At 40.5% G+C, this 23,262-nt stretch overlaps 1 protein-coding gene and 1 non-coding gene across 2 annotated transcripts in view; one reads left to right on the plus strand and one right to left on the minus strand.

The window, feature by feature from the left end:
* Nucleotides 1-23,262, minus strand: part of PARD3B (par-3 family cell polarity regulator beta) — a 976,716-nt gene that overhangs the window by 903,126 nt on the left and 50,328 nt on the right. The gene's annotated exons all lie outside the window — the stretch shown is intronic.
* Nucleotides 9,146-9,281, plus strand: LOC118986032 (small nucleolar RNA SNORA66). The gene has a single exon (XR_005066269.1). It is a non-coding gene; the product is annotated as a small nucleolar RNA SNORA66 (small nucleolar RNA).

Below are 23,262 nucleotides of genomic sequence, written 5' to 3' on the forward strand. Positions count from 1 at the left end.
CACTGCACCCCTAGAGGGGCCAAGCAATAACACTCAGTTGCCATGAGTCACTGGGGTGGTCATCCAAAAATAACTTGTACAAATCTGATACGACACTCTTCTGCTATTTCTGAACTGTTGCCTCCTGCTGGCATACTTCTTTTCTCCGCAAGGTTTCAGACTTCTGTGCCTCCTGCCCTTCCCAACTTTTGTACAAATTTGGCCCTTCGTTGGAATTACTAACCGAGGAGAGGACCCTCCAAGCACTTGACTCATCAGAGTTGATAAGACACAATTTATACTCTTTTATGACTCTAAGCCAAAATGTTCTAGCTGGCTGTATTTAAGCTTTTTGTTCAGAGATACGGGAATAAAAAGAGGGAGAAAAGGAGACTGAATGGGGGTGGATGGCCATTGGTGGGTAGGCGGGATCAAGGAAGAAGCACACTGGTTAAGGATTCAGATTGATCAAAGAAACTAAAAGCGTTCTGCACAAGACATAGGAAGCATTCTTCCACGGTAAAGTGACAAATATTAGACCTTTAAAAGCAAACATAAAGTTCAATCAGCCACTAAGATAGACTTTGGCAGGTATGTCTGGGGACTTAAAGCAAATATAGCATTGGGCCCAAATAAAATCAAGAGTGTGCCAATTTTTTTCTCATATTCTCTTTTCACTTATGGGAGTCTATTCACAAGGAATTACCAAAGGTGTGCGTCTGCTTCAAGAAATGCTTCCAGTCGTTCTGCTAATAATGGGGAGGGGGAGGGGGAGGAGGGGGATGAGAAAAAATGGAGACTGGCAGGAAAAGGCAGAGAGGATGCTGACGAGAAGGATGAGGCTTACAAAACATTCACTGGTCATAAGTGTTAAACATGTAGAGACTACTTAGAATTCGAAATTTAACAAGCAAGCAAAAAAACACCCCAGTTTTAGCAATGAGATCTGAAAGTTTGGAAAACATTCTGTTATGTGGCAAATAAAAAGATCTGGAATATGGTATGTAGAATCTTTCAAAAAATATTTCTTGGGAATAAAGAATAAAGGAATTGACAAATCTCAAGCACGACAAATGATTAAAATGATAACATTACAGGGAAGGCAGCCTCCAGAGTATTCAGGTCTAAAGACTTTATTGTATTGCACCATGCGCCCTTTCCCGGCACCGAAGGGGGCAAAATAGCAGATGCTTAATAAACGCTTAATACAACCATTTAAGGGCTTTACCTCGGAAGCACTGTGATCTAATCAAATGCCTTTGATTGCTCCTTGACTTTCAGTTTTAGTCTTGCCCCAAGGCCATCCAACATATGTAAAATCTCTTTAAGCCCAGAAGAATAAATTACCACTAAAACGTGATATGACTTTTCGGTCGGTGGCTTCAGTGAGATAAAGCTTAGATTTGTTTATCAAGTCTCACTCTCTCCACTGGCACAGTGTCAAAAATATCTTCTCTAAGGAAAGATGAAAGTGGGCCTAAAGTGTAAATTGACGCTTAAATGATCCTAATATATCTCAGGAATACTCATCAGTTGATAAATACAATAGTACACTAAGCAGATCCTCACAGAAAACCCCTGTATTACATTAACGGGACGGTCAAGGCATTAATTGCAGGAGCATACCCATACGTTTGCCCTTGACCTCTGTTACAGCCACAGGGCAAAGCGGCTTAAGGAACACGGCTGACTCCACCTTGTGCAGAGGTATTTAACTACAGCATGCAAGTCACAAAGGGAGATTTTTCAAAGACTGCAAAACCCTTGTGCTTAATGAGAAAGACCATTGTAAAGTTACAAACAGTATGCCTTTAATGGTGTTTTTCCCCGTTAGGTGGTAGTTAAGTCTCAGGGTTCGTGACCTGCAGGTGGGGGGGCGGGGATGGGCAGAGCAGGGCAGAGTAATACAGGAAAAAATGGGGATAACTGTAAGTGAACAACAATATTTTTTTAAATAAGACCACAAGATTGAACAATCTCAATAAGGTAGTACAACATATACGATTGGCTTCTATTAGTTTTATAATCAAGTTAGGGTTTTCAAAAGGTACATAAATTTTGGGGGGGGAACCACATTGCTTTTATAGGGTGCCTGACATCACAAGATTGGTTCACATGGCTTTAGATATGAGTGACCTCGAGTCATTCTGATGGCAGCTCATACTTAACTTAGAAATAAAGACAGAACCAAGTGCTTCTGTCAAAAATGTTGGCTTATGCCTCCCTACCATTGCATCAACTTAGAGTACACTGTTTCCCTTATAAAACTGCCTTTAGCTCTCATTTTTGCCATGTCACTCACCCTGTGGCAAAGGACACTATTAATATAACTGCTTGATAATAGTGACAACTGCCATACTTGATAGAGGCTCAAGACATTTTGTACTTTGTAAAAACAATGAGTGAACAGGAAAAGGATAGCTCTGTATTCAGCATTCAAGAACAATGATCAGATGCCTGTCCATTAATTCTGCGACCATTCCTCGGCTTCCATGAGACGCTGAAGACATGAGCTCAGCAGTGGTCATGCAGTGAGGCTACCAGATGGCACACACTTAGAATGCAGAGTGGTGTCCCAATGGTGACCTTCCTCAGTCTCGGCAACCCGGACGAGCAGCCACAAAACCAATAGCCAGCCCTTGGCTAAAAGGGAATAGGAGGCGGTAAGTAAGGCAGAAAACTTCTCTGAAAACAAAGAGGGCACAGCCTCATGTGAAGTCCAGGTGATTTAGGGCAGGAAACATCTCAACAAGAGAGTACTGAGCAAGAAAAACCAACAAACTAATGTAGGGGCAATCAGAAAAAGGGAACACAAAGAGAGAATTGTTTGTTCAGGAAAGTATTTATTGCATAACTACTGAATGAACACGGAATGAGAGAGAGAAGAAAAATCAGAAGTGTATTGTAAAAAGAAGGAAGAATATATCCCCCAGAAGAATTCAGCAACACATGCCGGCCTTAAACACACACAAATCGAGACACTGCAACACAAGATGCTCCTGGATAAGACCAAAGGGCTTCCGTCTCACCTTCCCCAGCCTCTCTGTTGTCACTCCCTCCCTAAGTCTTCTTTCATGTCTTAAGAGTCTAGAATCGCTGGCTGCCTTCAACACATGAAACACTCTAAGAAGTTACACTAGGAGACGTGTAGCTTGATCTCTTGCTCCTAAGCATTACCATGGGAAAAGAAGTCAATTAGAAAGGACACCTCAACCCAGAGGAATCTCCCTAGGATATGGGTTCCCGACCCATCTTTCAGGTAGCATCATCACACGCCCAGGGCGGTCATGTTCACTGAACATAGGATCACAATGTTCCAATCGCTCTGAACAGCATTTTATTCATGTTAATTTATTTACTTTAATCTTCACTACAACCCAACCAAGTATGGTTTTATGGATGTGCAAACTGAGATGAACAAATTAGCTGTCAGAGGTCCCTCCAGTAGTAAGGGGCAGACCAGGGTGTCCAATCCAGGACGCCAGGATGCCCAGGTCTGCCTTCTACACCCCATTCCTCAGCATTCATCAGGACACACCACTTCCTTACAAGGTTAGTTTGTGATCCCAGGGGAAACGTTAGAGACACGCATATGGCCCATAAGAAGAATGTAGTTCAGACCACAAACAGTTTAACAAAGAGATAACAGATGAGAAAACACTCTCCTCTGTCCATAGTCACTGGAAGAAATAACTTTGGGAAAAGTGAGGTTATGTGGTTTAAAATGTTGGAGAGCATCCCTAAAGTGCATTAATTTACGCTGCTGCCTTCAACTGGTTTACATTGGTATGCAGACTGAATTTTGTCCTTCTCCCCAAAAAGGACCCAGCCTATGTTCTCCAGGAGGGAGAGAAGAAATTCTGCCTGGGAAGGCTTCAGAAAACAGCAGGAAGAAGAGTTGCCTGGCAGAGAAAAGGCTCGCTGTAGCCTCTGAGATTTGAGCCTGTCCACCAGTACAGACTAAAGAAGACTGGAAAGAGTGGGGCTGAAGTCCAAGCATTAGCATGAGAGGACAGCTGGTTCCCACAAGAGGCTCCAAAGGCACCATCTATCTGTATGAATTTACACTGGCCTTACAGTGACCCCTAACCTTGTATGCTTTCCAGAAGGAATTTTTAAGTTTCTTATTGTATTTTTCCCATTACCATGCGTCCCCCGCCTGCCCTCCTCCACCCAGAAGGAAGGTTGAGACAGCCCTATAACTCCTCAGATGAGGAATCTTGGAAAGGAGGAGGGAACTTCTGAGAAATCTGAATGACTGCGGAGGGGAAAAATATGTTAGATTTTTTAAAGGCAGAAATATAAACTATAAAAGTTTAGAAACAAAGACACAAGCTGAAAGAAAAATAGTTTACAAATGACCAAGTTTAAGAGAAGAAAGAACTCAGCACAAATTAGACACACACATTGGCCAAATCTGATGCTGAGGTGCTACGTTCCTGTCAGTTTCAGGGGAGGCCCCACAGCTCTCGATGACGCAATCCGGAGACTGCGATACGCAGGGCAATACGCAGGGCTTACCACACAAGCTCATGGAAAACCCAGTTCATGGCTCTTAACTACTCCGTTAGCCACACCGAGGGAGGGAGGTGAGATGCCGGGAGGCTAAGGAACGGAAGTGGAATGTAGTGGTTGGAGATCTCGGCAGAGCAGTCTTACTGTACTGAGAAGGAAACCCTGGAGGGAGTGAGAATTAACGGCTGGATTCTCAGCAGCTTGGAAAGGAGCTGTTTGACCACCAAGCGGACTGCAGGTGAGATTCTCAGCAACGGGAGTTGGAGGGGATGGTCCACAAAGAACTCAAAAACCTGCAAGGGTCAGAAGGAACATCAGCCATTCCGAGAGAGCCCACATGCAAGAGTATCCAATAGTATTAATCAAGAGTTTTGTTGCCAGGGGTAACAGATTAATGACCCCCTCTCCAAATATGTCCTATCCCCCAAATCTATAAAATTTTTAAAAGATTTTATTTATTTATCTTTAGAGATGAAGGGAAGGAGAGAAGGAGAGAAATATCAATGTGTGGTTGTCTCTCGTGAGTCCCCTGCATGGAAATGGCCTGCAACCCAGGCATGTGCCCTGACTGGGAATTGTGATCATGTGGTTCACAGGCCTGAGCTCAATCCACTGAGCTACACCGGCCGCGGCCAAACCTATAAATTTTTATGTCAAGGTGAATTAAGGTTGCAACTAGAACTAAGCTCACTTAATCAACTGATTTTAAAATGAGGGATTATCCCAGTTTATCCAAGTAGACCCAAGGTAACCACAGAAGTTCTTAAAAGTGGAAGAGGAAATTGTAGGACAGTCACAAAGATGGGGACACACCATGAGGACTTTGAAAAATGGATGTTGGGGGCCTTGAGCTGGGGAAATGCAGGTGGTCTAAAAACTGGAAAAGACAAAGAGGCTGATATGCCTTGATTTTAGCCAGTGAGACTGTCTTCTGAGCTAAGAACTGTCAGATAATAACTTTGCTTTAATATGTTACCAGCAGCAGTAGAAACAACGCACTACCCTACTTACTAGCCCTCCCACTCCACACTCCCCCAATGAGTGTATGAGACTCTGAGGTTACTAAACTGGGGAATGAGTAAGGGAAGTGTGAGGGGGAATAAGGGGCCAGCTGCACCCCTTTTCCTCTCGCTGGAAACATCCCCGGAGCAGGCCTGAGCTGGGTTTAGGGCATAATCATTAACTTTGAAGGAAATCTGAATTTTTGCTTATTCCACGAGACTATATTAATTACCAACAGGAGGGCATTTTATTACTTCGAGTTGACCAGAAGAGTCTTGGGATTTGCTCTACATTTCATCCACAGACACGGGAAGAACTATGCACATGGAATAAATTTAAAGAGACAGTGGGAAACAAAAGTAGAGCTGTTGTCTGATTATCCCCCTTCAGTCTTGCTTATGCGACATGACAGCTACACACAATTGAGCAGGAATCGGAAACAGAGAGCTCAGGGAAGGGTACAGCACCACCCATCAGAAACTTGACCTCCTGCTCTACTATGGAGAGATTTTTTCTACTACTGAGAAACAGTGAACATAATGAACACACTGTAAAGCTACACAAAACAATGAACAATACAAAGGAAACATAGAAAATAATCAAATGGGGTACTCCCGGTTATATCAGAGATGTGCACACACAGAAGAGTGGGGATTTGGAATTGTATAAAATCAAAGGTGAATCAACAAAATTCTCTTCAGCTGAACTCTGCTACTGACTGACTGTCTGTGCCCCCTCCCAAAACGTGCGTGTTAAAACATGATGCCCAGTGTGATGGTGTTAGGAGGTGAGGCCTCAGGGAAGTGCTTGGGCCAGGAGGGTAGAGGCCTCATGAATGACGGAGTGTTCTTATAAAGCCCCACAGATCCTCCTCATCCCTTTTATCACATGAGCAGAGAGCGAGAAGACAGTATCAATGAGAAAGGAGACACTGAGTCTGCCAGCGCCATGATCTGGGACTTCCCGGCCTGCCAAACTGAAAAATGCTTGCTGTGTGTAAGCCATCCCATTTACGGTGTTAACAGGCTGAACAGACTAAGACAACCCCAAAAGATGATTTCTAGCTGATCCTGGTGGGCCGAACACAGGCAGTTCTCTTGGAAACTTCCCTATGTACCCCCACCCCCAAAGTCTCATGAAAATAAAGAGATTTAAAATATTCCAAATCGCACAAAAAGGACAGAAGTGGTGATGGCCACAGATGAGAGATGGCAATACAGCTGGGAAGGCTGAAAGCAGGTACATGGGCACTTTGTGACTTAAAGCAGAGGCAACAAATAGCCGAGACAATACAGAAAGAAACCAAGAAGGAGCAACCAAATATTTAGGACCAGGAGGCCACCAGGTGCCCTGAAGGTGGAGAAAAGGGCTGAAAATAACTGCAAAGGCAAGCATCTCCCCGAATCTAGGTGAAAAATGGAGAAATAAAGAAGAGACTTTTCACTTAGGATATGAACTGTGTAGACATTAAGCCCAGTTAAGCAAGAGTAACCACTGAGAAAGTAAGTAAGTGGAAGTCTGCACTAAAAATGTCTAAGGCATCCCCTGGCCGACTTCTCACTCTAAGCGCCCTGGACTCTGTCTGGTTCACCAGGTTTAAACCTTGGAGGACACCTTAGAGGCATTAGATCAGAGGACTCCTCCAAGGATGTGGTCCACAGATTGGGAGGCACAGAAAGAACTATGAAACTAAAACTATTTTCATAATAATATTTTAACATCTGCCTCTTACCTGTTGAACTGTGCACTATGGTACAAACGCAACAGTGAGAAAAGCTACTCCTTTCTCAGCAAGAATCAAGGCAATGGTGCAAAGCTGTACGTACTATATTCCTCATCATTGCATACAGGGTTTTAAACAGCTGTGTTCGCTTCAAGACCTTGATGAAGCCGTAAAAGTTATTTTATTAATCTCTACCTTGGATCACACATCTTTTCAATGCTCTATGTGACAACCTGAGAGGTAGATGGGAAGCGCTTCTGCTATTGACTGAGAGATGAGCACAGCCTTCAGGAAAAGGACGCCTGCTGGCGTCTGACCTGCAGGCTCACCCACTGGCTTCTTTCGACGAAATGCCTTTTATACTTGAGGAGACACCTGGCACAGAAACCACAGGTATTCAGACTTGGGTGTCTGGCGGACATTTCCCAGAAAAATGAACACCGTGAGCCTACCACTTCCAAGACTAAAAGCTGACAGTATTTTTGTCAATGATAAAATTTGAACTTTCGAGCAAAAAAAAAAAAGCGGGGTTTTGGTTAAGTTATATCCACCACCATGGCCTTGACAGTTTTCTGTTCTGAATGGTTTTTCAGATGAGACAGATGGCAATGTGAGCAAATGTGGTTTCGACATTGTATAGTGAGACTGTCAATATTTGGGAGACCGGCATAACTCGGTCGACCAGCATTTTGCGAATGACCAATGTACGTTGGAGTCCACCACTGTTGAATTTTGCTGTAGTATCAAAAAAGAATATCCAAATTATCCAAAAATACTATTGAAATCACCCACCCCCTTCCGACTACATGCCTGTGAGGTACAGATACTCTCCCTACACTTAAGAAACTGCGACAGGCTGGAAGGAAGGGCGGCCACGAAGATCCAACTGTCTTCAGTTGAGGCGCACTCCACGGAGGCTCCAAGAATATAAAGCAACTTCACTCTTTGTCATAGATTTTGTCTTGAAAACAGTTATTTTACATAAAAGTAAGTTATTTGTGTTATCACATAATGGGTTTACTACTGCCGTTATTTTTAAATAAATGAAGTAATGATCTTTACATGTTTTCAGTTTTGGTTTCTGGTGCATAAACATTGAAGTTTTGGTTTCTGGCACATAAACATCAAAGCTGTGACCCCCGTGAACAGAAGCACTGCAGCTGTGCCAGCCAATACGGCAGCAGGAGGCGTGCTGGCTAATGACCGAGTTTTCGAACTACGACCAGACTGAATTGAGATATGCTCTAAGTGGAAAATATACACTGGATTCCAAAGACTTCACATTAAAAAGGGTGTGAAATCTCTCAATTGTATATTAATTACATGTTGGCATAATATTTTGGATGTATTGGTTAAGTAAAATAGGTTAATTTCAACCTTTTACCCATAATGTGGCCATTAGAAAATTTAAACTTACATACACAACTTGTATTTTTGATTTGCAGAAAGAATATTTCTATTGCACCGTCCTGGTCTATGAAGTCCTTCACAGTTTTTAGTACGTAAAAGGGTCATGAGATCCAAGTTTTGAAGGCTGCTGCTCTGCAGGGGAAACAGGCTAGCTGGAGAAAACACGAACCTACTCTGACATGCGGGGCGGGGGGGGCCATCGGGGCTCACCAACCCCACCGGGAAAACCACCACCAGGTAGCAGGCCAGAACGCAGATGCACTCTGTACGAACCAGTGATAGTGATAAGTAGACATACGTGGAACCTTCTACCATGAAGGTCTGAGGCCAACACAAATGAAAATAAAAAAAAAAGTCCCTGTGCAAATACAGTGTAAATAACAGAAGACACTTCAAAAGATACTTTAATAAATATCCTCAGATATGGAAAAAGACTGCATTCACAAAACAATATCAATGGTTAAAAATGAACACTCATAAAACAATTAAGCAATTAAAATTTTACTGCCAGAAAATTTTAAAAATCAATAGAAAGATAAACCTTAGAACACCTCCAAAGTGAAGAGAACCAGGTTTGCTAAAGTAATTGTGGTGAGAGAACTGTATTGGCCACAGAAGCTACTGAGGTGGTCCATTCTATCCTAGGACAGTATTGAAAAAAAAAACCCTCCAAAGTAGAACAAAAAGACAAAGAGAGGAAAAAATAGGTGAAAAAATATATAGGAAATTTAGAAGAGCACTCCAGAAATTCCAAATTGCCAAATAATACAACAGCAAGAAAGAACAATTGAAAAACTGTGTGTGTGTGTGTGTGTGTGTGTGTGTTTGGGGGGAAGGGGATTAAAAAATAATGTTTCCCCAAAATGGGAGATAAGTCTACAGATTTAAAAGATTTAGCAAATGTCCAAAATGTCATAGAATCGAAAGAGGAAAAAGAGGGAAGGTTTGGAGGTGCAAAGCAGGGGAGGGGAGACATTCTCAACATAACATGGAAAACTGAAAACAGTAAAATCCTACCTTCAAAATTCTGCAGGGGAATGACTTCAACCTAAAATTTCTGACTTTGATTATCAAATATGAGTAAAAAATAAAGACATTTACACACATGAGTCTAAAAAAATAAAACCTCCCAAGACTTCTTTCCCAAAAATCTACCAGATGTGTTTGAAATGTATTTACAATAGTATCACTAAATAAAATAAAACCATTATTAAAACCAAGAAAATACATACTTCTGTACGAGCAAAAAAAATTTCAATTACAGTATACTATGTGGCTCAGCTTGGAACTCTGTTTTACAGTCATGCTAATGTAAAATCTGAATATTGACTTGTAAAAAAGTTGAAGAATGTAAAATCTGAACACTGATCTAACTAATAAAGCAGAGAAAGTGTAGAGGGGCTTGGGGGATATAAAACAGGAGGAAAGAATGAAAAAGTACTAAATCAAAATTTATAACAGGATCAACTGCAAACATCTTGACTTTTAAAACCTTAAGCATATGCCTAAGAAATGGGAAGAAACCGTTAAGGAGGCTGAAAGTGGCTTCCACTAAGGGGTAGGAAGCGGGAGGACATGAAATATCTGGTATGTGTCTAAAGCCTTTAACACATACATAGTTGTAAATGCCTTACTTCAAGGAGCTTAAATTTTGAAATATTTAAATTGATAGCAAATAACAGGCAATATATATTTAACTTTATAAACATGTTTACCAAGAAAATAGGCATTTGCAAAGAAATTTGGAGTTTATTAACTTTTGTTGACATAGCAATATAAACCCATGGAAAGCTATCAAGATTAAATAAATGTATTTGTAAATGGTGTAAACACATTTTCTGCCCAATTTTTGTTTTAGACATAACTGGAAAGAAAATTAAATGATTCACCAGGGATCATAAGCTGGGAACCCACAGCCTGACCCAAACTACAGACCTGTGTCATTTAGGCTGTACTGTTTGTTGTTGTTCTATGCAAATGAACCCAGATTGCTATCTTTTCTCTAAAAGCAAAACTATGGCCACAGCCAGACTGCATTCCGTCTAGGTACCAACCCATCAAAGCTGAGCAAAGGGCAGCAGGAGGCTCCCCAACATTCAGCATCACACATGCCAGCACCAAGTAGTGTGTATTTCTCTGTACACCTCTGTAAATAGGGAAATACAAGCTAGAACAAGAAAAACCTATCATTCAAGAATAATCAGAAACACTACACATTTCCATAGAAATAAAGAAAATTCTCATTGTCTAAAATGAAACAGATGTTTATTTCCCAATTATTCGTCCAACCCCTGCAGTAACCTGACTCAGACTCCTGGTTTAAAAGTTTATAGGCTTGAAAAAATGAATTCAATTTAATTTTGCTATGTCCTGCAAGCTTGCATTTGCATATTTATTTTTCCTATGCATTACAAAGCTCTATGAGACATAGGCAGAGGAAATTACATAAGCAGATCAGCTATTGTTAAAGAACTGCAGACTTTTCCAGTTTAATCTGTAACTCTATACATTAAAAGTATTGAAAATTAGACTGCTTTATTGTTTTCTTCATTTGACTTGATGTATATTATATATATTATAATCTTATTTTTGCAAAAGTCTGCAAGATCTCAACCTTAGAATAGGGGTGAGGAAGAAGGGGAGAGGCAGTGTGACTTTAAAATAAAGACTTCGTATTAGTTTTACTTACATGCCACAACACAATCTCCAAATGACCTTTGCCTCCCAAGTAACATTTTAACTAAAGTGACAGAGAATGGAATGCCACATTAGAATGGAAAGCAAGATAAAAGGTAGAGGTCCTGTAGCAGAAGGAAAGGGGGGTGGGTGGATGTAGACGAGGTAAAGGGGGCATAAATGGTGACACGAGGAGACGTGACTTGGGGTGTGAACACCCAATACGATATACAGATGATGTGTTATGGAATTATACACTTGAAACCTACATGATTTTATTAATCAATGTCACCGCAATAATTTCAATGATTTTTTTAAATGTAGAAGTCCTAACCTACTGCGCTACATAGTATTATTCATGACAAGGCTTTCTGAGGTTCGAAATGTCAGCTTTAACTATGCTGCAAATTTTAATAGGATGTTTCTAAATGGGTGCCCTAAGAGCTCTACAAGGCTTTCTTCTCAGCACTTTCAAAATGACACTAACTACTCCTCACCTGGCCCTTGGAGTAAAGAAAATCTCTCCAGCTGATTTCCTTTCATCTCTGATGTGTTTAGGCTCCTGCTGAGCTAACCACTCCCTTGCAGGATAGAAGCTAGAATAAGAATTTGGTTTCGTATTTACAAAACATCAAAGTATAGGCAAGAAAGCCCTCGCTAAAGGCTTGCCAGCAAGGTGCTCCTCTACCCTCTGACTGCTGGAGGGAAGGCATCAGGAAAGTGGTTTAGAAAAGCAGAAAATGCTATGTTGGAACAACCATTTTCAGCATAAATTGTGAAACATTACTAAGGTCTTCAAAAATCTTAAGAGTAACTTGTCAGGTATGCATCAATTGAATTATATATAAATATTGCTATGCAAATAACATACTTAGAATTGTTGGAAAGCAGTGACAGCGATTGGACCAACCGGCCATGTCTTGTTGTCAGAACGCTGGGAGCTGGAGATGGTCCTCCTACCCAGAGGGAGAAAAGCCTGCTGTAGACTAATGAATGCACCAAGGAGATGCTACAAAGGAGAGGGAAACCCAAACCAGAACTATGCTGATAAAGCACTTCAATGGTCATTAATATTTGCCTCGTTGTGTAAAACCGGATTTGATTTTTTTTTAGTAATACAGACTTTAATTCTTCCTAGATATTTTCCAATTGCAAAAACACTTAGTAAAATATTTGGGGGTTATTTAAAGAGTTGATGTTAGGTACATCACAGTTTACTTTAACACTCTCAAAGACTTAGTTTTAAAAATAAAACTTTTTCAATAGAACCAAAGGCCCACTGGGGAAAATACCTTAAAAACATAATTGAAATTTAATGTTATAAAAAAAGAGTATGAGTAAAGTTATAACTTTTAACCACAATATCTTAAAAGAAGTGTAACTCCAGAGCAAAATAGCAAGCTATTACCTGAACAATCGTAAATTCATCATAATTGAAATGATTTATAATACAGGAAGACAAAGTCAGATTATTAAAGTATATAATTACCTCATATCCTTACTTTAAATCAGAGTTTCAAACCTCCGTCTCACCCACGACACATTATAACCATTCTCCTACTAATGAGAAATGCACATTAAAGATTGAAATCCTTTCTCTTCACCAATAACATCACCTTCACACAAACATTCGTGTTGTAGGTGTGTGGGGGGGAGCATGATGAATATTGAGCAGATCATGTAAAAATCAGAATATCATAATCTACTCCTGAGCATTTCCCCAGTAATTGGTACCTCTATACCCCTATGCAATAGTTTATGAACGTTAACAGCACTCCCAAAATTTACTGGGCCAACCAGTTGATTTGTTTGTGCTAATAAAGAGTTTATGCTTTCAAAACACATTACACCCTAATCCCATCTCCTTCCAGGCATAACCCTGAGGAAACAAGACCCAGCCAATTCAGAACAGCTCCACTTGGCGTGAGATTCTGGGAGCGAAGGAGCGTTCTGCACGGAGTCACTCCCAGTGCCCTCCCCCCAGAGATGCACAGCCACCCACACATGCCAAGGGTAGGGGGATGGGAAAGGGCAGACATTTCTTTCCTGGGAAGTAAGCCAGAGTGAAAGTTCTGGAGGACACAGACATATAACAGTCAGTGGAGAGCCACGGAAACCTTCTCCCCACGCAGATGCGCTTCGCTGTAAACTTTCTTTGCCCCTTTCAATATTGAGTGTTGTGCTGAAGCAAGGGTTTTTAAAATCCACAAGCATGTGCTATTGAAGATGCCTAAAATTAAAAACAAACAAATCCCCCTTTATTGCCTGCCTAAAGCCACTAACACATCCACTCTTTATCACCATAAATATTTATGAAGTAGCTGACTGCTGGGGATACAAACTATTTTGCAGATTTCCCCTCGCATGTCCTGCCAGGATTCTAAACTGAGGGTCCCATTAAAGCCCTGAAATTAAGCACAGTATGGCACACACAAGTGCATCTTTCTGGACAGAGGATTCCTCGGTGTGCCGATTGTCAAAGGGGTCCAGGGCTTTAAAAGATACTATGGCTCTAAGGAGATTACCATTTATATTAATAGGTCATAAGTTACATTAAAAGATTCTCCCAGCCACCTGGTTCAGTCACCCTAAAACTCCTAAGCAATAGTACTCTAAGCAACTAATAACAATATTCAGAGTTAACACCCCTCTCAGGAGGTCCTCTAATACAGGTCTCCTAACAGGAATGTGGGACCACACCCCTTTGGTTCTCTGGGGATTAGGACCAGCTGGGCCAGCTTCACAGCCATCCCCACATCTTTCATTCCATTGGTTTTTGAATCCTTTGCTTCCACTATACTACTTATTTTACAGTTTTATGCCTATTCTCAATCTTCGTTTTTTAAGGCCATTCACAACATGACAAGTAGATAATACAAGCGCTACTTCCTGGTTCTTCCAAGACCCAGCTCAGCATCGTGTCGCCAACTCAACATGTTTGACAGAAGCCCTACTCTGCTGCACACTCAACCAGTCGAGTATGATCCTTGTCCCTTTAATCACCATTCTTACCTTGAACAAGTTGCTCCCTGAGACACACAGACTTCAGTTTAGAACACCCTAAAGCAAAGTTCTACAGTAAGCTTACACTATAAAACAAAAAACTTCCCAATCGTTGTGTTTAATAAATTTGATCTTTCATACAGTATGTGGTAATCTATCATTTCCTTTCGGTTACTAAAATTTTGATCTACTGAACATTATCGTATGTTTATGGATTAACTTTCCAATTTGCTGAGGCTGCTATCACTTTAAATTATTGAACATGCTCAATGTGGGGAACCCTGGAGACCTAGTGACATGTCCAGGAGGCTATTCTGTACTCACGAATGCTGGTTCCAGGACGCTAGACTTTTATGCCTCTTATTGTACTAACTAGTTTTTACTTTCAGGAAAGAATCAAAGTAGAGGATGGTGGGGGGAAGAAATGTCTTTCTTTAAAGAGAAATATATGAAAAAGATGGGAGAATTTTTTAGGCTTTTGTATTTCTAGGAAAAATCATACACCAAATATAAGTGCTACTACGTGATTTTGTTTTGTTTTCCTTGGGTAGAAGAGGATCCAAAGGAGTCTAAAGAGGTGTCTCTAGACTCACCTGACTTGAATGTGCTAACCTAATGAGGTGCACACAGGTGTAGCTTTTATATAAGCTTGGTTCTATTAGCCTAGAAGTATATCCATGAAATAGGTAATGAGACCAGGGACTCATCTGTGGCAGCCACTGGAGTTGTTCATAAACTGTTGATGCTCATGTTCTGAGACCAATCACACTTTACCACCCACTTGAACTTGGGGTTGATCATGCACAAAGATATGTGAACCAAAGTAAAATGGGTCTGTCTGTGCAGAAGCTGTAAGAGCCAGTACATGGATTCAGACTTCTCTTTTCCCTAATTTTCTGTAACCATGGAAGCATGTTTAAGATAGAGCCTCTGCAGAGGAGGCCCCAGTGACAAAATGGACAGAGCTCCTTATGACCCACCAGGGGCTCATGACACGACCAACAGACCAACTAGTCACTTTAAGCCACTGAGGCATTCAGATTGTGTTACTGCAGCATAACCTAAACTTTCCTGACACTACACCTAAATTTAAGAACCGATATGGAAGGAGCAGTACTTTGCTAGACCTGTGGGACACTCAAAGACAAAAGTCAGGGAAGTAGGTAGTGCTACCCTTACAAAGTATATAATAAAAACAGAGGGGCCAAACATAAACAAGTTTTGGCCATGAAATTAGGTTTCAGTTTCCATCTATTGAAAAGCCCTCTGAAGCCTTGTGGTAAAAACCACTTTCTGGAGGAGAGAAGTCAGCTTCCTATTGACAAGCCACAGTGTGAGTAAAGATAAAGGCAGAAAACACAGAAAACCATGCTAGTACAAGAAACAGTTGAGTGAGGCTGCAGTCAGGAAAGAAGGATGGAAATAGAAGGTGCAAAGACCATGACAGTCCTTGAATACCTCGCCGTAAAAAGGCTAAGAGCATCCTGGCCAGGTGGCTGAGTTGGTTGGAGCAACATCCCATAACCCAAAAGGTGGTGGGTTTGATTCCCGGTCAGGGCACACACCTATATTGTAGTTTGACTCTCGGTCAGGGTGTGCATGGGAGGGAACTGATCAACACTTCTCTCTCACATTGATTTCTCTCCCCCACCAAAAAAAATCAATAAAACATATCCTTGGGTGGAGATTAGAAAATGTTAACAGCAACAGAAATAAAAACCACCACCATGACCCAAAATTGTCAGTAGAAAGGAGGTTCTTCCATGAGACAGGGAGGAAAGCACTCCAAGGGCCCATGCACAGGAGATTGTGATGTGGCAAAGTTTATTCAGGAGGAAATCTGCCCCTGGGTTTACAATTTGCCATCTCCCTCTGCCCTGCCATGGAAAAAGTCCAACAGTGTCTTCAACAAGGCCAAAACAAAGGCCAAGGGCCAGAGGTTGTTTCATATCAAAGCTTTGTCCTTTGGGAGCCCATGAAGTCTGCCATGGGCCCCAGTAGCTTCTAGACCTGCATGGCCACATTCTCTCTCTCCCCCAAGTGAGAGAGAATGTGCGAGTGATGAGGATGAATGTAGGTCACTGGGAGAGAGAGAAAGAGATAGGGATAGGTAGACAGACAGACAGACAGATAGACAGATAGATAGATAGATATTGAGTGAGCTTTTTTCCCCCTGGGATTATATTAACTTGGGTTTGGTATGGACCAGGTGCTTTTTCAAAACAACTGATCAACTTCCTAAGCTTTTGCAGGCTTTTGATAGGTCCACCCCTAGTCAGACTGACAGGCCTCTATGGTCAAGCACCTCCCTCTGCACTCAACAATCTGATACCAGTAGAGGGAAGGGGAGAATGTTAATCCCCTTGGCTGAGAAATGCTGCAGTCCTCTGGAGTTTGAAGCTGTAGCTTCCTGGTAAAGCAAAAAGGCTTTCTTCCCCGATTTATTAAACTCAATGTCTAATTCCCTTTGCTCCCTTTATTAATATCTAGCTAACTACCTATGGTAACACCAACACATTTTAGGGCATTACGTAGATCACTCATTGTATTGTCACAAAAACCCACTGAAGTATGTACTTTTCTATTCAGTAAAACAGAAAGTATAATAGTAAGGTGCAGGTAAAGTACATTACCCAAGTCACATAGCAGGTAAGTACAAGGACACTTTGTTTTATTGTGTTTCACTTTATTACACTTTGCAGATGTTGTCTTTCACATCAGCAAAACAGTTGTGACTCTCTTTATTGCAGTGTTTTGGAACTGAACCCCAAAGCATCCACAAGGCATGCCTGTAGCAGAACCAGGGCTTGAAACCCAGTCTCATGCCAGGGTCTGCGATACAAACTACTACACTACACTTTCAGTTACAGAATTTAGACTGTCTTCTATACAGGCAACGAGGCTCATTGATATTTCTTTTTTTTTAATTGGTGGGGTTTTTTGTTGGTTTTATTTTTAGATTTTTTAAAATGTATTCATCTTTAGAGGGGAAGGAAAGGTGAGAGGGAGAGAAACATCAATGTATGGTTGCCTCTCATGAGTCCCCTGCTGGGAACTGGCCTGCAACCCAGGCACGTGCCCTGACTGGGAATCGAACCGAGATTCTTTGGTTCACAGGCCCATGCTCAATCCACTGAGCTACATCAGCCAGGGCAAGACCCACTGATAGTTTTGGGAAAGGAAGCATATTAGTTCCGTCATTTATAAAATGAATCGAAGGGGGAAAAGGGAGGTGTATAGGTAGAGATACCTTTTAGAAATCAACTGAAACCAACCAGTAAAAGGTAGTAAGTATCTGTATTAAGATAGTCACCAGTAACTATGAATCAGCACTTCAGGAAACTGTGATAGGGTCATAGTGACATGTCCTCTGTCTACTACTGTGTGGGGTGTGAAAGCTGACTGCACCTTCCTTGCTATTTCATTCATTTACAGGGAGAGTCTTATTCTTGCTCTTTAAATCTAGGCTTTTCCACAGACTTGCTTGACCAAGAGACTGTGGCATAAATGATGCTCTGGGACTTCTGACACTAGGTCATAAGAAGCCCTGCAGCTCTGGTCAGCTCCTGTCTGGCTCTCTGGAAGCACTCTGTCCGGCAAACGGTAGGGACCTTGAGTAATCCTGTAAGAAGCACAAATGCTTTGCTAAGAGACTTCGTCAAAAAGCCCCAGGAGTACCTGGAGAGGGCCCAGCTGAGGCCTGCCTCCCAGCTATCCATGCGTGGGCGCCAGACTGGGAATTAAACTGCCCTGTACCCTCCAGACCAGCCACCAGCTGAATATCACCAAGTGACACCAGTTGACTCTGTATGGAACAGAAGCATCCCCTAGGCAGACTGTGCCAAATTTCTAACCCACAAGCCCATGAGATATAATAAGGTAAGTAGGTTAAGACAGTGTTTCGGAATGGCTCGTTACACTGAGATGAATAACTGGAACACAGCGTTTATTAACGGAACCCTAAAGATCGACGAAATCACTCGGCACACTCTGCCCCATACTTCACCTTGAAGGAGTTCGATTTTGTGCATATGGCCCCAGGGATCAGCATAGACCAAATCTCACAGGTGTTTCTTACATTACGGTTTGAGAAGATTAGAATCAAAAACACCTACACAATAAAACTGGAACCCAAAGGGCTGCTTCGCCACAAAATGAGTGATGCACACTTACATTGTCACTCATCTCCTGCCCCCTCCACAGTCACTCTCCACTCTGGCTTCCCTGAGTGGAGCTTCAGAAACTTTTGAATACTGCCCAAGTTTTAAGCCCCACCTCAAACCTGAGAGAGGAATATCCAGGTGATTATAACTTGCAGCCAGGATTGAGAGCTGCTGGTTCAGAGTTAACCATTAATATTTTATTGCTTCATGAGCAACAAAGGTATTTAAAAAGGCTTCGTACAAAAAGAACCACTCAGAAGAGAAAGAAAGGTTTGGCTTCGTTCCCCAAACTGCAGGGAAGATCTCCAGGTACCACTTAAGTAAAAGCGATCAGAAAGAATTACAATGCCTCGCCTCCCCAAAACTCTAAAATTACTTTCATACGTACATCATTTTGGTATTATTTTAAATATATAAAGTACTTTTTAAACTCTCTGAGCATGTTTCAGGAAGCAGTTGAAAGCATATGACTTTCAGGAATAGATTTATATTTCTGCTTGAAAATATGTATTGCAAAGACTGGAGATCGGATAGCTTTTAAAGGAAGACTTTCATTTGAAAAAAGCCTTGCTTCTATGTACCGAGCTACTCCCCACCACAGACTGTAATCTCTCAGTGAGCTACTATCCAAACTGTTTTTCAATAGGACTGAAAATTCCAGAATGGATCTCTAATATGGAGAGTTTATACAAAAAGAAATAGAAATAACCTCCATCGCTTTTGCAACAAAGCATTGCCCTGTCCAAGTTTCAGGGGTGAGGAAAATCACTCAGGATGTAAAGGAATACAACAGGAGGCCATTCCCTACCAAACAACTATCCTCTCTGAACACTTAATATTTAGGGATTAGGAAATTAGGTCATTCGTGATCAATGTCATCATCTCAGCAGCTGTATTCTCTGCCTCAAGTGCTACTTGAGTATGAATGGAAATGACCAAATACTCTTCTTCAGTAAATATTTATTACTCAGCCAGCAAACAGCAGCTACTACTATGCGCCAGGTAGTAGTGAATCAGGTCAACAGAAATCACCCAAGGGCTTTCTGAGAGAAAGCTGAATGAACCAGACAAACACAATAGTTGATGCCCAGGTGGGATTGCCCTAGGAAGGCATGAAGTTTTCTCCTAAAGTGGAAACCAAGCCAGACAGTGAACAAAAACGCCTGTCACAAGCATGTGAAACGCTCTGGGAACTTTTCAGAGTTTTTGCAATACTCCTGTTGGGTTGCACTGCGCACTTCACAGTCCGTCTGGGCAGCGTCCTTTCTGGAATTAGCCGAACGCACTTGTGGCTGGAGTGAATCAAGTTTAGTCCACATAGTCCATAGGGCACAGTTTCTATCAGATTGTAGTTAACAGGCATTAAGGGCCTACCCTTTTATAACACATGATTATTAGGGCAGTGAAAATATACTGCGGTTTTATCTAAAGAAAAATAATACTGAAGTTGGGGGTTAATTTTTAATGTGTTCATTGCCTGTCCCTGATGGTACTCAGAGATCCAAAACAGCTCATGAGGACTTTGTGGATTACTTGACTTCTCAACACTTAATTTGCCCCAGTAGAGAAATTAACCAAAAAAACCACTAAAACACCTTTTATGAGGATTCCTGAAGTAATCCTGGTGAATTAATCAAGACCTACAAATTATTTCAACCAGAGCTAAAATACTTTCTTTCTCATACAAAATGTACTATTAGAAAGTCAGATCCAGACAAATAAAGAAAATTCTCAAAGACATTGACAGACAGCAAATTTAATAAAATAGGAGTTATAAAGGCATAAAAGAAAATTAACTTGGATGCCTCAGGTAATGTGATAAGGATTCAGTATTTTCAGCTTTTCTGACTTAAAAAACTATTCCATCTACACTTCCTCATGCCTCAGGTTATACGATAAGGATTCAGTATTTTCAGTTTTTCTGATTTAAAAATCTATTCCAGCTATACTGTGCTGAGCAAGAAGGCTATTTTATTGACCACTTTAACAGATAAGTGAGCACATGGCTATATAATTTAGAGAAGTAAATGTGCTCTCCTTAAAGTTTCAGAGGGTGCTATTAACCTAGCATCAGTAATATCTGTCCTGAGAACTGTTTTTCCAAAAGTAAAGAGGGATTTATAATAATTATCCTGGTTCTACAGTCTGTTTCAAAATACTGATTGACGTCTGTGAGGAGGAAACAACTAATACAAAGAGACATGAAGAGAGCTCCTTGTCCACCCCCTGGGACAACAGAATCTGTTTTATAAAACCCACAGAACCAGATGAGTGAGTGAGAGACACTTGGTGTCGACCTCTGACTTGCATATAATATGCCAGCTCCTAATCAGACTAAGAAGTTTAAGGAATCTGCATGTTTTACCTTTCTATCTCACTGACCCCCCAAAAACCAGCACAGAGCTGTTCACACAGTAAGACCAGGGTGCCTTTTTAAACAGGGACTCTTGCTCCTGACATGTGTGGTAAGAGGCGGCACACAAGCTGGGACAATGGAAAACATAAGCAGGACAAAATGCAGTTTAACAACCAACATTCTGACCTAAATGGACAGCTAACTAATCATGGATTAGGAATGGTTGCATAGATCTAATTATAACATTATCTTCTGTTAAACTCAATACCAGTCAGATTTTCACTGTTTCTTTGTGTTATTACTTAAGAAATGTCTTGGGTAGAGTTTGTAGAAAGAGAGAATTACAAAAGTGAAAAATAAGACAGTTGAATGAAAGAAGTATATTTAGCTTGGAAGAGACATTCCTAAGAGTGACAAGGTAAAACTTCATCTGGAACGCAAACAAAGACACATTTCATATTCGCACTACTTAGTACATTTACAAAGTACTTTCACAAGCAAGTTTTATTCATTTATTCTGCCCATGTGATAAAGCTTGTGCACCCATTTACAAAGCCCAACAGTGAGGCTGAATGACTGAATGGCAAATACGGAGCTGAGGTACAAACTAGATGATCTCTCTCTCCCTACCCTGGAGCAGAAACGCCTCTCAACTAGTGCATCAAAACCAGGGAACTCGAGGCTTTAGTTTCTTTGTGGCCAAAAGTTACTGTGATTAGAAAAGGCTAGCACACCACCTCCAGTAGGCACAGAAAAATAAATTACTTATATCAACCTCATTGTAATCAGCAAGACAAAGAAGAAATTTCTATCAACTTCCAGAATTCCTTAAGAAAATGAATACCGTGGTTGAATAATTTAGAAGGTCAAGTTTGCCTTGGACCCACTAAACATTACTTCCAGAACTTGTGTTTTCATCAGTGACCATGAGAATGGATAAATTTTGAACAATAGCACTCATAGGAAAATAAGTGACAATCACTTTCGCCAAGTTTCTTAGACTCTTAGACCCTTAAAACTTAAGTTTGACCTTACATTTTTTTCTTTTAACAGGAAATCTATATATTAAAGTACTGATTCCTGATTCACAAAATAATTCATTTGGAGGAGTCCATTTATTTAAATATATATATTTATATATACATATTAATATATACATATAATTTACATATAAGAATTCAAAATTCATATCACATATCATAATCACTCTTTACATAATCAAATTTGATGAGGAATTCTGAGAAGGTTCCACAATTAAGTTTTTTATATATTAAAAAACAATATAGCAATCACCGTCTAATGTGTAAGACCTAACCACTGCACAGATGATGTTCTAAATTTGAACTTGAAAGCAAAACCCATCAGTGTGTCTGCTTGATTTCTTTAATCTATTCATGTAGGTTAATTACCTGACACTCATTAAGATGACTCTGGGCTTCTTTAAATTTCTGACCATATTAACCTTTCCAACTAATCCTTATTAGAAAAATATTAAAGAGTGTTCATTGCTATTATAAATTGAATTTGAAATGATGAAACAATTACCAAATAAATGGAGTAGAAAACGAGGTTATATGCATGAGAGGGTTCAATGCATCAAATATTTTACTTCTATTATTATAAAATAAAGGTCTTAAGGTCTATACCCAGAAAATGTGCTTAAAGATCAGTCTTTGAAAGAAATATTTCCACTGTATTCTTATTCCATGAGGCGACAAACAAAAACCTCAAGTTCATCACTGACAGATTCATTCAGGAAAAAAATTATTTTAAACTAAACAATTAGCCAAAATTTTTTAACTATCTAGCTCAGTAAGTCTACATAAAACATTCACTGTTATGAATCTAACATTCCATATAACTTGCTTTGCAAATAAAAAGGTACAGAAACACTTACAAAGTGCTGGTCAACATTGAAAAAGCACAAAATAGGAATGAGATGTTACTTTTACAAGCTGAAACCTTATCACTTCAGTTCCAGACCCAAAATGAAATGCAAAGACATTTCTTCTCTACACAAATTTCATTTAAAAACTGCCCTATGCCCTTCAACAACAGATATACCATCTCCGCAGACTCCTTTTCTAAAAATATTATAGAGTGCTAGTAATGGTATTTTATAAATGTTGACTTAAGTTATACCAGAGGCTAGACTGGAAAAAAAAAACATAAAAAAGGTAGGCAGTTTAGACCAAGGTAATGAAGTGAAGCAATCTGGAGAACTGAGAGAAAGATTAAGATAAAGGGGGAAAGGATGCAGAAGACATTTACGACAAATGACCAGGGATTAAAATCCTTAATATAGAAACAGTTTTCCCCCACCTCACCCCTCCCCAAAAAAGAACAAAGGAAAAACTGGTCCATTGTCCATTTTTTTCCTTTGAAATTACGACAACCCAAAGGGGAAACACAAGTGGCCGTCAATCCTTACAGCA

This window comes from Sturnira hondurensis, unplaced genomic scaffold, assembly GCF_014824575.4.
Source record: "Sturnira hondurensis isolate 20B ecotype Veracruz unplaced genomic scaffold, ASM1482457v3 Scaffold0004136, whole genome shotgun sequence".
Taxonomy (NCBI): Eukaryota; Metazoa; Chordata; class Mammalia; order Chiroptera; family Phyllostomidae; genus Sturnira; species Sturnira hondurensis.